This window comes from Ranitomeya imitator, chromosome 5 (assembly GCF_032444005.1).
Source record: "Ranitomeya imitator isolate aRanImi1 chromosome 5, aRanImi1.pri, whole genome shotgun sequence".
NCBI lineage: Eukaryota > Metazoa > Chordata > Amphibia > Anura > Dendrobatidae > Ranitomeya > Ranitomeya imitator.
Window position 1 is genome coordinate 623,734,857 of NC_091286.1, and position 18,021 is coordinate 623,752,877.

An 18,021-nucleotide genomic window follows, 5' to 3' on the forward strand; every position below is an offset into this window, starting at 1 on the left:
AGACAGTTCTTTGGTCTTCTTTCTTTTCTCCATGCTCAATGTGTTACACACAAGGACACAGGACAGAGGTTGAGTCAACTTTAATCCATGTCAACTGGCTGCAAGTGTTATTTAGTCATTGCCAACACTTGTTAGGTGCCACAGGTAAGTTACAGGTGCTGTTAATTACACAAATTAGAGAAGCATCACATGATTTTTCGAACAGTGCCAATACTTTTGTCCACCCCCTTTTTTATGTTTGGTGTGGAATTATATCCATGAAACCCGACCCGATCCCTGTGTGGGGTCGGCCATGCGGTACGCGACTTTGGCGCCAAAGTCGCGTTTCGTATGACGCGCTTTGCGCCATTTTTTTCAGCCAATGAAGGAGCGTGGGCAGAGTGATGACATAGGTCTCAGGGGCGTGAACGGCTATCGTCATCTTGTCGCTTGTGCGCTGTAGCGATTTGAAATGTGTAACACCAGCTTTTCTGTTCAGGGACGGAGGAGAGAGAGAGAGAGAGATAGAGAGAGAGAGAGAGAGAGAAAAAAAAAAATTCCCATTGACTTTGCATTGGGATTCGTGTTTCGGTCGGTCCCCGACTTTTCGCCGATTTCACTCGACTCGACTTTAGAGATAGTCGGGTTTTGCGAAACCTGACTCGACCCTAAAAAAGTAAAAGTCGCTCAACCCTAGTCCCTATTACTGCCCCTGATACCCCAATACTGAGCCGCTGTATGTGTCCCTATTATTGCACCTGCTGTGTGGTTCTCTGTGCCCTCTAAATTCTAAAGCACCCCTCTATAATATAGTAATGCCAGGTGCAAGTACCCTAGAAAACAGTGCACATATTTTGACCCCTAGAAAGTAATAATGCCCTCTGTGTGCCCTTTTGACAGTCACAGTAACCTGAGTTCCCCTATAACAATAAGTGCCCACTTTACATTTAATAATGTCCCGAGTCTCCCCCTTGTACAGCTCCCCTATACACAGTATGATGCTCTTTTATACACAGTATAATGCCCCCTCACTGTATAGTACCACCCACATAGTATACTGGCCCTTTAGTAGCCCCCAAACTGTTTGATGGCTCCAACACTAAGATGACCCCCTCAATGTAATCCCCACACTGTATGATGGCCCCCTAGATAGCCTCCATATAGTATAACGCACCAGATAGTCCTCAATATGGTATAATGCACTCCCCATAGGACTCCATATAGTATAATGCACTCCCTATAGGCAGACTCTATAGCATAAGGTAGCTCTCATAAGCAGACTCTGTAATATAAGACAGCACCCCATAGGCAGACTCTGCAGTATAAGGCAGCCCCCATGGGCAGATCCTCTGGTATAAGGCAGCACCCCATAGGCAAACTCTGTAGTATAATGCAGCACCACCATAGGCAGACTCTGCAGTATAAGGCAGCACCCCCCCACAGGCAGACTCTGTAGTATAAGGCAGCACCCCCCCACAGACAGACTCTGTAGTATAAGGCAGCCCCCCCTCCCCACAGGCAGACTGTATTATAAGGCAGCCCCCCTCCCCACAGGCAGACTGTAGTATAAGGCAGCCCCCTCCCCACAGGCAGACTCTGTAAGGCAGCACCCCCCACACACAGGCAGACTTTGTAGTATAAGGCAGCATCCCCCTACAGGCAGACTCTGTAGTATAAGGCAGCCCCCTTCCCCACAGGCAGACTCTGTAGTATAAGGCACCCTCCTCCCCACAGGCAGACTCTGGAAGGCAGCACCCCCCCCCCACACACACAGGCAGACTCTGTAGTATAAGGCAGCCCCCCTCCCCACAGGCAGACTCTGTAAGGTAGCCCCCCCTCCCCATAGGCAGACTCTGTAGTATAAGGCTGTACCCCTATAAAGAAAAACAATAAATACTTACCTCTCTTCTTCCTGGTTTCTGTGCTGCTCCCTGCTCCTACTCACCTCCGGACCGCAGGGCCGGGTAGTGACGTCATCGCGCCCTGTCAGTGTCAGTGACGATAGACGCTGATGGGGGTGATTGGGATGGAGCGCTGCGCGCTCCTTCGCTCATGAATGCAGTCAGCTGTATCGGCTACATGCTGATACAGCTGACCATGTGATGACAGGCGGGTGGACCACTGCTGGCACCGGGCTCCCCCCCCCCACCTGCTCAGGGCCCCATAGCGGCTGGGTGGCAAAGCAGGGAGATCGATTCTCCCTGCTCTGCCGCAGAAGGTAACTGTATCGGTGCGCTGTGCCCGCCAAAACAGTTACAGTAGCGTAGCTCCGGGTGGGCCCACTCTGAGCACCGGGTCCGGGGCGTCCACACCCTCTGCCCCCCGGTAGCTACGCTACTGGCTCTGTATAATAACACCCCCACCACTGACTTGCAGATTTCTGTTTAGAGTGTATATTGACAGAAATCTGCTAATCAGTGGTGTGGGCGGGGTTATGCAGGGCTCAGCATTCTAAGCACTGCTAAATCAGCAAAGAAAAATGATTTTTACAAAATTACAGCATGCAGACCAGCAAGTGACACTTCACATGCATAATAAAAACCTGTTGACAGATTCCCTTTAAGACTTCTGACCGGAAGGCCGAGAGCATCACTTAGAGACAGAGTGACAATTTAAAAGGAATCTGTCACCAGGGTTTTGCTACCTCATCTGAAAGCAGCATAGTGTAGGAAAAGAGTGCATGATTCCAAGGATGTATCACTTCTTTTCCTGGCTATAACAGTTGTGACACAATCAGATTTTTTAGATGTAGCAACCACAGCTTTCTGTCTACATTGTCTATTGACAGTGAGCTGCTTATCAGAGGAGGGGGCGTGGTCGGACCAAAGCTCAGGAGAGCTGTAGTCTAGGCAGTGATATTCTGCTAGTGATAAAACTGTCATTGTATTGAAACAACAGCATGCAGCCTAATAAGTGACACATCACTGGAATCAGAGTCTCAGTCCCTACATCATGTTGTCCTCAGATTACACAGTAAAAACCTGCTGACAGATTCCCTTTAAGATTAACACTGAGACTGTGCTGGAGTAGATTGCCAGAATTCAGTGTAAAGTGTGACATGTGTCAGCCCACTGTTGTGTAGGTCCTGTAGATTTGGAACTATTCACAACCACACTGCGTTTCACAATTTCACCACTTTATCACAGGAGGCTAAAATAATCTATACTTGTTTCCCTTAGGGTACCGTCACACTAAGCGACGCTGCAGCGATACCGACAACGATGCCGATCGCTGCAGCGTCGCTGTTTGGTCGCTGGAGAGCTGTCACACAGACCGCTCTCCAGCGACCAACGATCCCGAGGTCCCCGGTAACCAGGGTAAACATCGAGTTACTAAGCGCAGGGCCGCACTTAGTAACCCGATGTTTACCCTGGTTACCAGCGTAAACGTTAAAAAAACAAACACTACATACTTACCTTCAGCTGTCTGTCCTCCGGCGCTCTGCTTTCCTCTGCACTGTCAGCGCCGGTCAGCCGGAAAGCAGAGCGGTGACGTCACCGCTGTGCTTTCCGGCTGGCCGGCGCTGACACAGGATGCAGGAGGAGTGCAGAGAAGCAGAGCGCCGCGGACAGACAGCTGAAGGTAAGTATGTAGTGTTTGTTTTTTTAACGTTTACGCTGGTAACCAGGGTAAACATCGGGTTAGTAAGCGCGGCCCTGCGCTTAGTAACCCGATGTTTACCCTGGTTACCAGTGAAGACATCGCTGGATCGGCATCACACACGCCGATCCAGCGATGTCAGGAGGAGATCCAGCGACAAAATAAAGTTCTGGACTTTCCTCAGCGACCAACGATCTCCCAGCAGGGGCCTGATCGTTGGTCGCTGTCACACATAACGATTTCCTTAACGATATCGTTGCTACGTCACAAAAAGCAACGATATCGTTAACGATATCGTTATGTGTGACGGTACCTTTAGTTATATGAAGCTAATGCTGCAATATTAGTGGTGATTTCCTTTCATTGTTAGTCGGCATCGTCTAGCCAAGCCGCAGAGATCCAGTATTATGATAGAAATATACACTATAGTAAGGGAACATGAGTTTTGCTTCCCTGTAAAATGGGTAAAGTCCTCATATCTGTAATTATACTTCTATCTACCAGACAAACACTGGCGAGCTGTAAAAACGAGTTCAGCAGTGGCTCAATATTAACTTTTCTGCCCTCACAGAGAACATTTTATCTTCTAGATACCAGCAGTACTAGAAGAACTCAGTGACTTCTGCGGATTTATGGCTTCTCTAATGTCACTGCCGGTGAAAAGGCTGCCATTATATGTAATCAATGAGTGTCCTCAGCGCACAGAAGAAAAAAAAAATCAGATTTCTATATGGCCGAATCAATGGACAAAGGAACATCGTACTTATGTGATCATGATGGACCAGCTTACAGGAGTTAATGTGGAGTTACACCCCATATAATGGCCTCGACTCTTCTTGGAAGCCTTTCCTCCAGATTTTGGCAAATGAAAAGAGATTTTTCCATGATTATACCAAACTGGCGTTACTAGGACCGGAAGTGATGGCACCGTGACCGATGCAGTCAATCACTGGCTTCAGTAGTGATGTTTGCATTTAAAGCATATTACTATAGTGACAGCAGCCGTCAAGTCACTTACATTTTCAAAGTGACAAAAGCAGCGTCATTGGATCAGCAGAGGATTCAATGTTTTTATGCCTATGCACCCTTTAAAGATGTCCTAAAATCTCAAGTTATAACATGCTAATAGCTGGTGGTGACTAGCACAGCGCTTACAAGCTCCTTGCAATAGAGCTTGTAAGCGCAGCTGTGAAGCTGACTGGATCACTGGATCGCTCCTCTGATGCTGCATAGGCAAAACTGCCTCTGTTCTGATAGAACTCGGGACAAACCCATGCACTCCACTCTGCTAGGTCAAGATACCTTTCTGCATATTTATCTCTCCTGATTCTGCACTCTCAGCTCTGCTGCATTTTGCACTTCCAGCTCTGCTATTTACCGTGCTGTTCTGCATGCCCAGCTCTATTGCTCTTTGCTGTAACCAGTGCTCTCTGGCTAGTCCAGCTCTACTATATCAACGCCTCCTGTCTGTGCTGCTCACCTTGACCTATGGCTTAGCAAATCCACCCCACCGGGTGAACCCATAACAAACTACAGCTCATAAAATGAAGGCTATGTGCCCATGTTGCGGATTAGCCTCAGGAATTTTTTGTGCGGATTCTGCATCTCTTGGCAGAAAACGCAGGTGCGGGTTTGACGCGTTTTTTTGTGCGGTTTTTGTGCGGATTTACTGCGTTTTTTACCCCTGCGGATTTCTATAATGCAATGGGTACAAAAACGCTGCGGATCCACACAAAAGAAGAGACATGCTCCTTCTTTTAATCCGCAACGTTTCCGCACGGAATTGTCCGCACCATTAGCACAGCATTTTTTTTTTCCTATTGATTTACATTGTACTGTAAATCACTTGCGGATCTGCAGCAAGGCAAAAATCCGCAATGTGTGCACATACCCTAAATGCCGAAAATAGTGATAAATTGAGAAATTGCTGAGTGCGATTCCATAACATACTATTTTAAGCGTTACAATGAAGTGAGGATGTTTGAGCAGATTACAGCTTTTTTTCTCCTGAAAAGTTTATTGCAGCACAGTATAGTAATAAAAACCGTATTTACTAAGCTGCCAAACTACTAAGTACATTGATAATGAATACTGAGGTTGCGAGATGATAACCTCAATAATACAGTCTACCACAAAGATACGTTTTCAAGGTGATTTTTGACCTGGGATCTCAATGGGATTGTGACCTGTCATCAATGACTTCACCTCTAATACACAACGCTCAGTCCCTCCTTTCCAGAAATATTCACCTGTGGGGCAATCAAAGCAGATTGGGAAAGGATTATGCACACAACAAATTGCTAAATAGATTCGTAGTACGCAAGTTTGTGCAGTTTTGCAAACCCCCATACAACTGCAGAATTCAGTGTGTGCTTCAGATTCACAAGTTATTGAGTGCAATACACAGTGCAGATACCGGCTATACTACATAGCCGGTATCTGCCTCTAACAGCAGCGATCAGTGCTACTGCCAACCGCTGCTGTCAGCCTACTAAATGCCGCTGTCAATTACTTAAAGGGCTGCAATCTAATGTAGGCATCCACTCAGTCACCCTTTGGCCCTGCTGCAACACCATCGCAGGGAGCATATATATATATATACCAAATAGCAAAAAGAAGGCAGCACTCCAGACGTTTCAGATGAAAAAAGTGAAGTTTTAATCGACCCACATCACTGCGCGACGTTTCAGCTCACTGAGCCTTTTTCAAGCCCTTGAAAAAGGCTCAGTGAGCCGAAACGTCGCGCAGTGATGTGGGTCGATTAAAACTTCACTTTTTTCATCTGAAACGTCTGGAGTGCTGCCTTCTTTTTGCTATTTGGTATATATATATACTTTTTTCATCTGAAACGTCTGGAGTGCTGCCTTCTTTTTGCTATTTGGTATATATATATATATACTTTTTTCATCTGAAACGTCTGGAGTGCTGCCTTCTTTTTGCTATTTGGTATACATGTTGGATTAATGGTTGGACCATTTTTATCCAGAGGGCTAGGCACCCACCATTGGTGAGCATTGTGCTGTTCCATTTTTCCCTATATATATATATATATATATATATATATATATATATATATATACACATACATATTTATACACATACATACACACACATCTTTTGCATTTTCAAGTTTACAAAAAAAATTAGGCCCATGCAAAAGTTTGGGCACCCTGCATGGTTAGTACTTAGTAGCACCACCTTTTGCAAATATCACAGCTTGTAAACGCTTTTTGTAGCCAGACAAGAGAGTCTTTCAATTCGTGTTTGAGTGGTTTTCATCCATTCTTCCTTAGAACATTCTTCCATTTCTGTGAGATTCCTGGGTCGTTTGGCATGCTCTGCTGTTTTGAGATCTAGCCACAAATTTTCAATGATGTTCAGATCAGGGGACTGTGAGGGCCGTTGTAAAACCTTCAGCTTGTCTATTGTGGATTGTGACGTGTGTTTCGGATCATTATCCATATGTAGAAGCCATAACCTTTACAACTTCAGCTTCTTTACAGATGGTTTTATGTTTGTACATTTGTCCATTCATCCTTTGTTTAATTATATGTAGTGTTCCAGTGCCATATGCTTGAAAAAAAGCCCCAGCCCCAAACAATGATGTTCCCACATCCAAACTTCACTGTTGGTATGGTGTTTTTGGATTGATATGCAGTGCATTTTGGCCTCCAAACACAGTGTGTATTATGGCATCCAAAGAGTTCAAATTTGGTGTCATTTGACCAGACTATATTCTCCCCGTATTTCATAGGCTCGTCTAAATGTTGTTGATCAAACTTTACACGTGCATGAACATGCTTTTAGTTCAGCAATGAAGTCTTGCATAGTGAGCGTGCATACAGGTGATGGATTTTGAGTGCATTACTTATATATTTTTTTTTTTAAACAATTGTCTCTGCTGATTCCATGTCGAATTATCTGTGGCTGGCTAAGGCATACATATAAAGTGGCAGGCTGGCCGTGGCACACATATACAGTGGATGGCTGGCCGGGGCACACACATACAGTGGCGGTCTTGCCAGTGCACACACAGAGCAGTGGTATTGGCCAGGGCACACACATACAGTGGAGCGTCAGCGTCTGACTACATTTACAGTAGCAGGCTGGCGGTGACGCACATACACAGCGGCAGGGGCACACATACAGCGGCTGGACAGTCGTGGCGCACATATACAGCAGTGGGTCGGCGTCTGCGTATTTATATAGTGACAGGTGCTCATACACAGCGGCAGGCTGGCCAGGGGGCACATGTACAGCGGCAAGGGCACATATACAGTGGCAGGCCGGCCAAGGCGTACATATACAAACAAATATCCAAAAGCATATCTATGCTAATACTAGGGTTCCTTCACCATGAAGAGAGATCCCAAGTAGCGTAAGGGGTGTGTGCATAAACACTAGACCCAAATACCAGGTATAAAGAATACCTTAACACACCACTCACAAGGAGAAGGTAAAGGGATAACAAAATTTTATTAAATTACAAATCTTACAAATACTATAGTTAAAAACACACAAGTATCCGAGGAAAGGTGTTTACTCAAGCCAAATGCACAGACAGGACAGAGGAAAAATATTCAGGTTCTAGAGTCATGTGTAAAGCGTATACCTTTTGGTAAATACAACAGGTACAGCCAACTATAAATGGCCCAACAGGTGCAGCATGCATAGTGCAAAAGATCCATGCAATACATAGGTCAGATGGTCACTGGACACATACCCATATCGTCTGCCCGTCCTCCGTCACTGAGGTCCCGACGCGCGTTTCGCTGATCGTTTTATCAAGGGGAGAGGTGTGCCTGTCATGTCTCTAAAAGTCCGGGTTTAAATAGGCGTCCAAACTTACACGTTGCCCAGTGACGCGTCGCGCATGGCACCGCACGCCCCGGCTCCAGGTGCATCTGTTTCCGGCGTTCCTAATCAAAGTGCGGGGAGGAAATCCTCCGTGACGTCACATCCGCACTGTTGATCATATGGGAAGCCTTCAAAAAAATGCCGAATATCGGGTGCAGTGCGCATGCGCGTCGCCATATTGGGGGAGCCTAGTAACGATGATGAATGAAACCGCATCCAACCAGTGGCATATAGGCAGACGGCATACCGCCGTCGATCAAACCACAAAGACGCCAAAATTTACATCACAAAACAGGTGATAATGTACGCAAAATCATATATAATTTTTCATATTCTGGACACTATATAGTTTTGGCATATGATGCATACAGATTACATAGACATATCCAGCCAAATAAGGAGTCCCTTATATATGGTTCAAATCTCCAAACGATGTCAAATAAGGGACTTCTGGATAGACATCACCAATCTTCAAAAATATGGAGTCCTTGCATGATTCTCCCATATTGCCAGTGAGTAGAGAGATGTCATTCGATACAGATGGATAATACGGATGGCATCATAAACCAGGACAGTTATTGACGATAGTTCTTTCATAGTCAGTACTAGAGTAAAGAAATTTAATTGCAGAAGAAACAATTTAAAAATCACAGATACACGAAAAAACACGACAGAAATAACACAATGTAGAAATTAGGAATTAAAAAATAAAGATTAAAAAGCAGAGATCTTATAAAAATGGAACAAAGCTTAACTTTTCATTGAGTCCAGCAGGGGACATGGTACCCAATTCCACAATCCATTTGGTTTCTGATTGTGCCAGTAGTTGTTTTAAATTCCCCCCTCTAACACCTCCATGTATTCTATCAATGCCAAAGACCTTAAAGCCACGTGGATCAGAATTGTGGCATAAATGAAAGTGCTTCGGTATGGTCTTTAGCATGGATGGGTCTTCCTCCCCTCTCGCCGCCGAAATATCCCTCACGTGCTCCCTCACCCTGACCCGTAATTCTCTTGAAGTTAACCCAATGTATACTTTGGGACAGGGGCATTGGGCAAAGTAGATGACATAGGTAGTGGTGCATGAAATATAGTGAACAATATTATATTCACGAGCACCATCAATGGTCTTGAAGGTCTTAGCCCTACATATACAGTAGCAGGCTGGCCGGGGGGCACATGTACAGTGGAGGGCTGGCTGGGGCGCACATACACAGCGGAAGACTGGACAGGTCGCACATTTACAGAGGCGGGGCACATATACAGTGGAGGGCCGGCCGGGACGCAAATATACAGTTGTGGATTAGCCGGGGCATGCATATACAAGCGGAGGGTCGGCGCCTGCCTACATATGCAGCAGCCGTCTGGCCGGGGCACACATATACAGAGGCGGTCTAGCCTGGGCACACATATACAGGGGCAGTCTGGCCAAGGCACACATGTTACGTGTTACGGAACCACTCAGCACCCAGAATATGTTGTGCAGTTATATGTATGTATAATAGGTTCCATGTGAGATGCATGTCCCTAATGCATCAGCCCACAGGCTGCGCCCCTGGGCAGAGGGGACACGATATTCCCCTTTTGTCTGCCCCCCCCACCTTTGTAATTCCCACAGTAAATATCGGCAGGCTCCGGCCACCTGCGGCTATTGTAATGTATGTCTGGCCTGCCGCTTTTCTATTGGCCTGCCCTCTGTATCTGTGTGATATATTCTGTGTCATGTGAGTAAAGTGTTGTCAGACTGGAAATACGTGGAGAAGCAGTGATCTGTTATATGCGCCCATGTAACCAAGCAATTCCAGCCAGCGTCCTTCATTCAGACTCCAGCCAAAGCAGAGTGGACCTCCTGAAACACGGGGTGGTACTGAAAGAGGTACCCCAGCTTGGTAAACCCCATTACAACACATATACAAGGGCGGTCTGGCCGGGGCCCACATATACAGCGGAGGGCTGGCTGTGGCGCACATGTGGAAGTTCGGCGTCTGCGTATATATACACAGTGGCAGGCTGGCTGGGGCGCTCATACACGGTGGCAGGCTGGTCTGGGGTGCACATGTACAGCGGCGGGGGCACATATACAGTGGCAGGCTGGTCGGGGTGCAAACAACAGTGGCGGGTTAGCCGGGGCACGCATATACAGCGGAGGGTCGGCGTGTGCCTACATATGCAGCAGCCGTCTGGCCGGGGCACACATATACAGGGGCGGTCTGGCCGGGGAACACATATACAGGGGTGGTCTGGCCGGGGCAAACATATACAGTGGCAGAGGGACGCACATATACAATGGCTGTCTGGCTGGGGCACACATACAGTGGCGGAGAAGTTCACATATACAATGGCGGAAAGGCGCACATGCACAATAGTGGAGGGGCACACATACAGTGGCGGTCTGGCTGGGGCACGTCAGGAAATAGGACATATTTGATTCTATATTATCACGCACACTGAGCTCTGCTACATCCATTAGGTCTGTGTAAGGTACACATGTTACAGCTGTGGTCCCCCTCACAGCCCCTCCTTCCCCTGCACTAAATCACTTTTCCCCCTCACTCTGCCAACTTGTGTAATTCTAAACCACTCATTCCCCCCTCCCTCAGGAAAGCACGAGTGAGCAGAAACCCAGCTCTTTGTCTGCAGCCATGTGCTCCATGTGTGTATAAGAAAGTTATTCAAGATGAAATAACTCAACCCCAAGTAGCGATATAGGTGTGAAAATTACATGTTTGGAATGAGTAACGATAGCGCTACACACCAGTGCTTTTTCTAAGCTTAGCACCTCACAGAATTTGAGAAACTCATTACTGCTTAACCAAGGCACATAGCCAACTCATGTTTGGACTTAAATGAACGCCAATGTCATGCTGAGAAAAATGATAATTTTGTCATCCGTCTACGAGCCTCACAGACCGAGTTAGGATGGCTATGAGCTATTAGAAGGTTTTCCATACCTTTCCAGGGGGGTGGGGGGGGCATATTCAGCCTGATGTCACGACCAGAGGGTATATTTTGAACCTGCTGAGTTATGAGTGGGTCTTATGCTGGAGGATTCAGTTACATCAGGCTGTGCAATCTGACCTGATAATTTGGGAAGGTCCCCTCCCCCGCCACCACATAGCATACCATTGATTGGGATACTTGTAAGTACTTTTCATCTTTAATCCCTTTTAATTTTGTAATTGCTTTGTACATATTATAATTGTCTCATCTTGTAATATAATTTTTATACTTTTGTAAACACTGCCTGATCTTTTTGGAGTAAAAGCTATAATATTTGCTAGTGCTGTTCTCCTTGCTCTAAAACGTACCCCAAGTCCTACGACCTAAGTCATTGTTACTGATTGGATTGGCTCCTGACCTGCTATTAATCATAAGAAATAGGAGCTGGTGGCAGTGCAGCGTGCTGAGCTTGTGGGGCAAAGTTGGCAGTGACGGAAAGGGGTTTATAAGTGTATTGCCTGGCTGCGGCTGGGAATAGTATATAGCCCTCACTGCAGCGTTCCCGATCGCCAGTACACGAGCAGGCAGCCATTCTGGCGACTAATTATCCTAGGTGCAGTTCCCTGACTGACCTGAGAGTAAAGGGGGGGTCGCCAGAGAGCTGCAAGTTCCAAGCCGGAACTGGGAAGTGCAATATAAATAACACCCTGACAAAAAGAACTAGGGCAACCAAACACCCCCGGTTCATGACATATTGGTGGCAGCGGTGGGATAATCAAAAATATCCCCCGTGATTCATGACGGCGAACATATACAGTGGCGGAGGGGAGCACATATACAGTGGTGGGGGGAGCGCATATACAGTGGAGAGGGGAGCGCATATACAGTGGAGAGGGGAGCGCATATACAGTGGAGAGGGGAGCGCATATACAGTGGAGAGGGGAGCGCATATACAGTGGAGGGGGGAGCGCATATACAGTGGAGGGGGAGCGCACATACAGTGGAGAGGGGAGCGCATATACAGTGGAGAGGGGAGCGCATATACAGTGGAGAGGGGAGCGCATATACAGTGGAGAGGGGAGCGCATATACAGTGGAGGGGGGAGCGCATATACAGTGGAGGGGGGAGCGCATATACAGTGGAGGGGGGAGCGCATATACAGTGGAGGGGGGCGTGCATATACAGTGGAGGGGGAGCGCATATACAGTGGAGGGGGGAGCGCATATACAGTGGAGGGGGGAGCGCATATACAGTGGAGGGGGGGCACACATACAGTGGAGGGGGGCGCATATACAATGGAGGGGGGCGCACATATACAGTGGAGGGGGGGCGCACATATACAGTGGAGAGGGGAGCGCATATACAGTGGAGTGGGGAGCGCATATACAGTGGAGGGGGGGCGCACATATACAGTGGAGGGGGGCGCACATATACAGTGGAGGGGGGCGCACATATACAGTGGAGAGGGGAGTGCATATACAGTGGAGGGGGGAACGCATATACAGTGGAGGGGGGAGCGCATATACAGTGGAGGGGGGGCACATATACAGTGGAGAGGGGCGCACACATACAGTGGAGAGGGGAGCGCATATACAGTGGAGGGGGGAGCACATATACAGTGGAGGGGGGGCGCACACATACAGTGGAGGGGGGAGCGCATATACAGTGGAGAGGGGCGCACACATACAGTGGAGAGGGGAGCGCATATACAGTGGAGGGGGGAGCACATATACAGTGGAGGGGGGGCGCACACATACAGTGGAGGGGGGGCGCATATACAGTGGAGGGGGGCGCACACATACAGTGGAGGGGGGAGCACACATACAGTGGAGGGGGGGCGCATATACAGTGGAGGGGGGCGCACATACAGTGGAGAGGGGGAGCGCATATACAGTGGAGGGGGGCGCACATACAGTGGAGGGGGCGCACATATACAGTGGAGGGGGGGAGCACACATACAGTGGAGGGGGGGCGCATATACAGTGGAGGGGGGCGCACATATACAGTGGAGGGGGGCGCATATACAGTGGAGGGGGGGAGCGCATATACAGTGGAGGGGGAGCGCATATACAGTGGAGGGGGGAGCGCATATACAGTGGAGGGGGGCGTACACATACAGTGGAGGGGGCGCACATATACAGTGGAGGGGGGGAGCACACATACAGTGGAGGGGGGGCGCATATACAGTGGAGGGGGGCGCACATATACAGTGGAGGGGGGCGCACATATACAGTGGAAGGGGGGCGCATATACAGTGGAGGGGGGCGCATATACAGTGGAGGGGGGGAGCGCATATACAGTGGAGGGGGGAGCGCATATACAGTGGAGGGGGGAACGCATATACAGTGGAGGGGGGCGCACACATACAGTGGAGGGGGCGCACATATACAGTGGAGGGGGGAGCACACATACAGTGGAGGGGGGGCGCATATACAGTGGAGGGGGGCGCACATATACAGTGGAGGGGGGGAGCGCATATACAGTGGAGGGGGGAGCGCATATACAGTGGAGGGGGGAACGCATATACAGTGGAGGGGGGCGCACACATACAGTGGAGGGGGCGCACATATACAGTGGAGGGGGGGCGCATATACAGTGCAGGGGGGCGCACATATACAGTGGAGGGGGGGCGCACACATACAGTGGAGGGGGGGAGCGCATATACAGTGGAGGGGGGGCGCACATATACAGTGGAGGGGGGGCGCACACATACAGTGGAGGGGGGGCGCATGTACAGTGGAGGGGGCGCACACATACAGTGGAGGGGGCGCACACATACAGTGGAGGGGGCGTGCATATACAGTGGAGGGGGGCGCACACATACAGTGGAGGGGGCGCACACATACAGTGGAGGGGGGCGCACACATACAGTGGAGGGGGCGTGCATATACAGTGGAGGGGGGCGCACACATACAGTGGAGGGGGGCGCACACATACAGTGGAGGGGGCGTGCATATACAGTGGAGGGGGGCGCACACATACAGTGGAGGGGGGCGTGCATATACAGTGGAGGAGGCGCACACATACAGTGGAGGGGGGCGCACACATACAGTGGAGGGGGCGTGCATATACAGTGGAGGGGGGCGCACACATACAGTGGAGGGGGGCGCACACATACAGTGGAGGGGGCGTGCATATACAGTGGAGGGGGGCGCACACATACAGTGGAGGGGGGCGTGCATATACAGTGGAGGGGGGCGCCCACATACAGTGGAGGGGGGCGCACACATACAGTGGAGGGGGCGTGCATATACAGTGGAGGGGGGCGCACACATACAGTGGAGGGGGGCGTGCATATACAGTGGAGGGGGGCGCCCACATACAGTGGAGGGGGGCGCACATATACAGTGGAGGGGGGGCGCACACATACAGTGGAGGGGGGGCGCACATATACAGTGGAGGGGGGGCGCACACATACAGTGGAGGGGGGGGCGCACATATACAGTGGAGGGGGGGCGCACATATACAGTGGAGGGGGGCGCACATATACAGTGCAGGGGGGGCGCACACATACAGTGGAGGGGGGCGCGCATATACAGTGGAGGGGGGCGTGCATATACAGTGGAGGGGGGCGCACATATACAGTGGAGGGGGGGCGCACACATACAGTGGAGGGGGGGCGCACACATACAGTGGAGGGGGGGCGCACATATACAGTGGAGGGGGGGCGCACACATACAGTGGAGGGGGGGCGCACATATACAGTGGAGGGGGGCGCACACATACAGTGGAGGGGGGGGCGCACACATACAGTGGAGGGGGGGCGCACATATACAGTGGAGGGGGGGTGCACATATACAGTGGAGGGGGGGCGCACACATACAGTGGGGGGGGGCGCGCACATACAGTGGAGGGGGGCGCGCACATACAGTGGAGGGGGGGCGCACATATACAGTGGAGGGGGGCGCGCACATACAGTGGAGGGGGGCGCACATATACAGTGGAGGGGGGGCGCACATACAGTGGAGGGGGGGCGCACACATACAGTGGAGGGGGGGCGCACACATACAGTGGGGGGGGCGCGCACATACAGTGGAGGGGGGCGCGCACATACAGTGGAGGGGGGGCGCACATATACAGTGGAGGGGGGCGCGCACATACAGTGGAGGGGGGCGCACATATACAGTGGAGGGGGGCGCACATATACAGTGGAGGGGGGGCGCACATACAGTGGAGGGGGGCGCACATACAGTGGAGGGGGGCGCACATATACAGTGGAGGGGGGCGCACACATACAGTGGAGGGGGGCGCACATACAGTGGAGGGGGGGCGCACATATACAGTGGAGGGGGGCGCATATACAGTGGAGGGGGGGGCGCACATATACAGTGGAGGGGGGGCGCACATATACAGTGGCGGAGGGGCGCACATATACAGTGGAGGGGGGGCACATATACAGTGGCGGAGGGGCGCACATATACAGTGGAGGGGGGGCGCACATATACAGTGGAGGGGGGCGCATATACAGTGGAGGGGGGGCGCACACATACAGTGGAGGGGGGGCGCACATATACAGTGGAGGGGGGCGCATATACAGTGGAGGGGGGGCGCACACATACAGTGGAGGGGGGGCGCACACATACAGTGGAGGGGGGGCGCACACATACAGTGGAGGGGGGCGCACACATACAGTGGAGGGGGGCGCGCACATACAGTGGAGGGGGGGCGCGCACATACAGTGGAGGGGGCGCGCACATACAGTGGAGGGGGGGGCGCACATACAGTGGAGGGGGGCACATATACAGTGGAGGGGGGCGCACATACAGTGGAGGGGGGGCGCACACATACAGTGGAGGGGGGCGCGCACATACAGTGGAGGGGGGGCACACATACAGTGGAGGGGGGCGCACACATACAGTGGAGGGGGGCGCGCACATACAGTGGAGGGGGGCGCATATACAGTGGAGGGGGGGCGCACATATACAGTGGAGGGGGGCGCACACATACAGTGGAGGGGGGCGCGCACATACAGTGGAGGGGGGGGCACACATACAGTGGAGGGGGGCGCACACATACAGTGGAGGGGGGAGCACATATACAGTGGAGGGGGGCGCGCACATACAGTGGAGGGGGGGCACACATACAGTGGAGGGGGGCGCGCACATACAGTGGAGGGGGGCGCATATACAGTGGAGGGGGGGCGCACATATACAGTGGAGGGGGGCGCACATACAGTGGAGGGGGGCGCGCACATACAGTGGAGGGGGGCGCGCACATATACAGTGGAGGGGGGCGCACATACAGTGGAGGGGGGCGCGCACATACAGTGGAGGGGGGCGCGCACATACAGTGGAGGGGGCGCGCACATACAGTGGAGGGGGGCGCACATACAGTGGAGGGGGGGCACACATACAGTGGAGGGGGGCGCACACATACAGTGGAGGGGGGCGCGCACATACAGTGGAGGGGGGCGCATATACAGTGGAGGGGGGGCGCACATATACAGTGGAGGGGGGCGCACACATACAGTGGAGGGGGGCGCGCACATACAGTGGAGGGGGGGGCACACATACAGTGGAGGGGGGCGCACACATACAGTGGAGGGGGGAGCACATATACAGTGGAGGGGGGCGCGCACATACAGTGGAGGGGGGGCACACATACAGTGGAGGGGGGCGCGCACATATACAGTGGAGGGGGGCGCACATACAGTGGAGGGGGGCGCGCACATACAGTGGAGGGGGGCGCGCACATACAGTGGAGGGGGCGCGCACATACAGTGGAGGGGGGCGCACATACAGTGGAGGGGGGCGCGCACATACAGTGGAGGGGGGCGCGCACATACAGTGGAGGGGGCGCGCACATACAGTGGAGGGGGGCGCACATACAGTGGAGGGGGGCGCGCACATACAGTGGAGGGGGGCGCGCACATACAGTGGAGGGAGGCGCACATATACAGTGGAGGGGGGCGCACATATACAGTGGAGGGGGGCGCACACATACAGTGGAGGGGGGCGCGCACATACAGTGGAGGGGGGCGCGCACATACAGTGGAGGGGGGCGCGCACATACAGTGGAGGGGGGCGCCCACATACAGTGGAGGGGGGCGCACATATACAGTGGAGGGGGGCGCACACATACAGTGGAGGGGGGCGCACATACAGTGGAGGGGGCGCGCACATACAGTGGAGGGGGGGCGCATATACAGTGGAGGGGGGCGCGCACATACAGTGGAGGGGGGCGCGCACATACAGTGGAGGGGGGCGCACATATACAGTGGAGGGGGGCGCACACATACAGTGGAGGGGGCGCGCACATACAGTGGAGGGGGGGCGCATATACAGTGGAGGGGGGCGCGCACATACAGTGGAGGGAGGCGCACATATACAGTGGAGGGGGGCGCACATACAGTGGAGGCGGCGCGCACATACAGTGGAGGGGGGGCGCATATACAGTGGAGGGGGGCGCGCACATACAGTGGAGGGGGGCGCACATACAGTGGAGGGGGGCGCGCACATACAGTGGAGGGGGGCGCATATACAGTGGAGGGGGGGCGCACATATACAGTGGAGGGGGGCGCATATACAGTGGAGGGAGGGAGCACACATACAGTGGAGGGGGGCGCATATACAGTGGAGGGAGGCGCACACATACAGTGGAGGGGGGCACATATACAGTGGAGGGGGGGGGCACACATACAGTGGA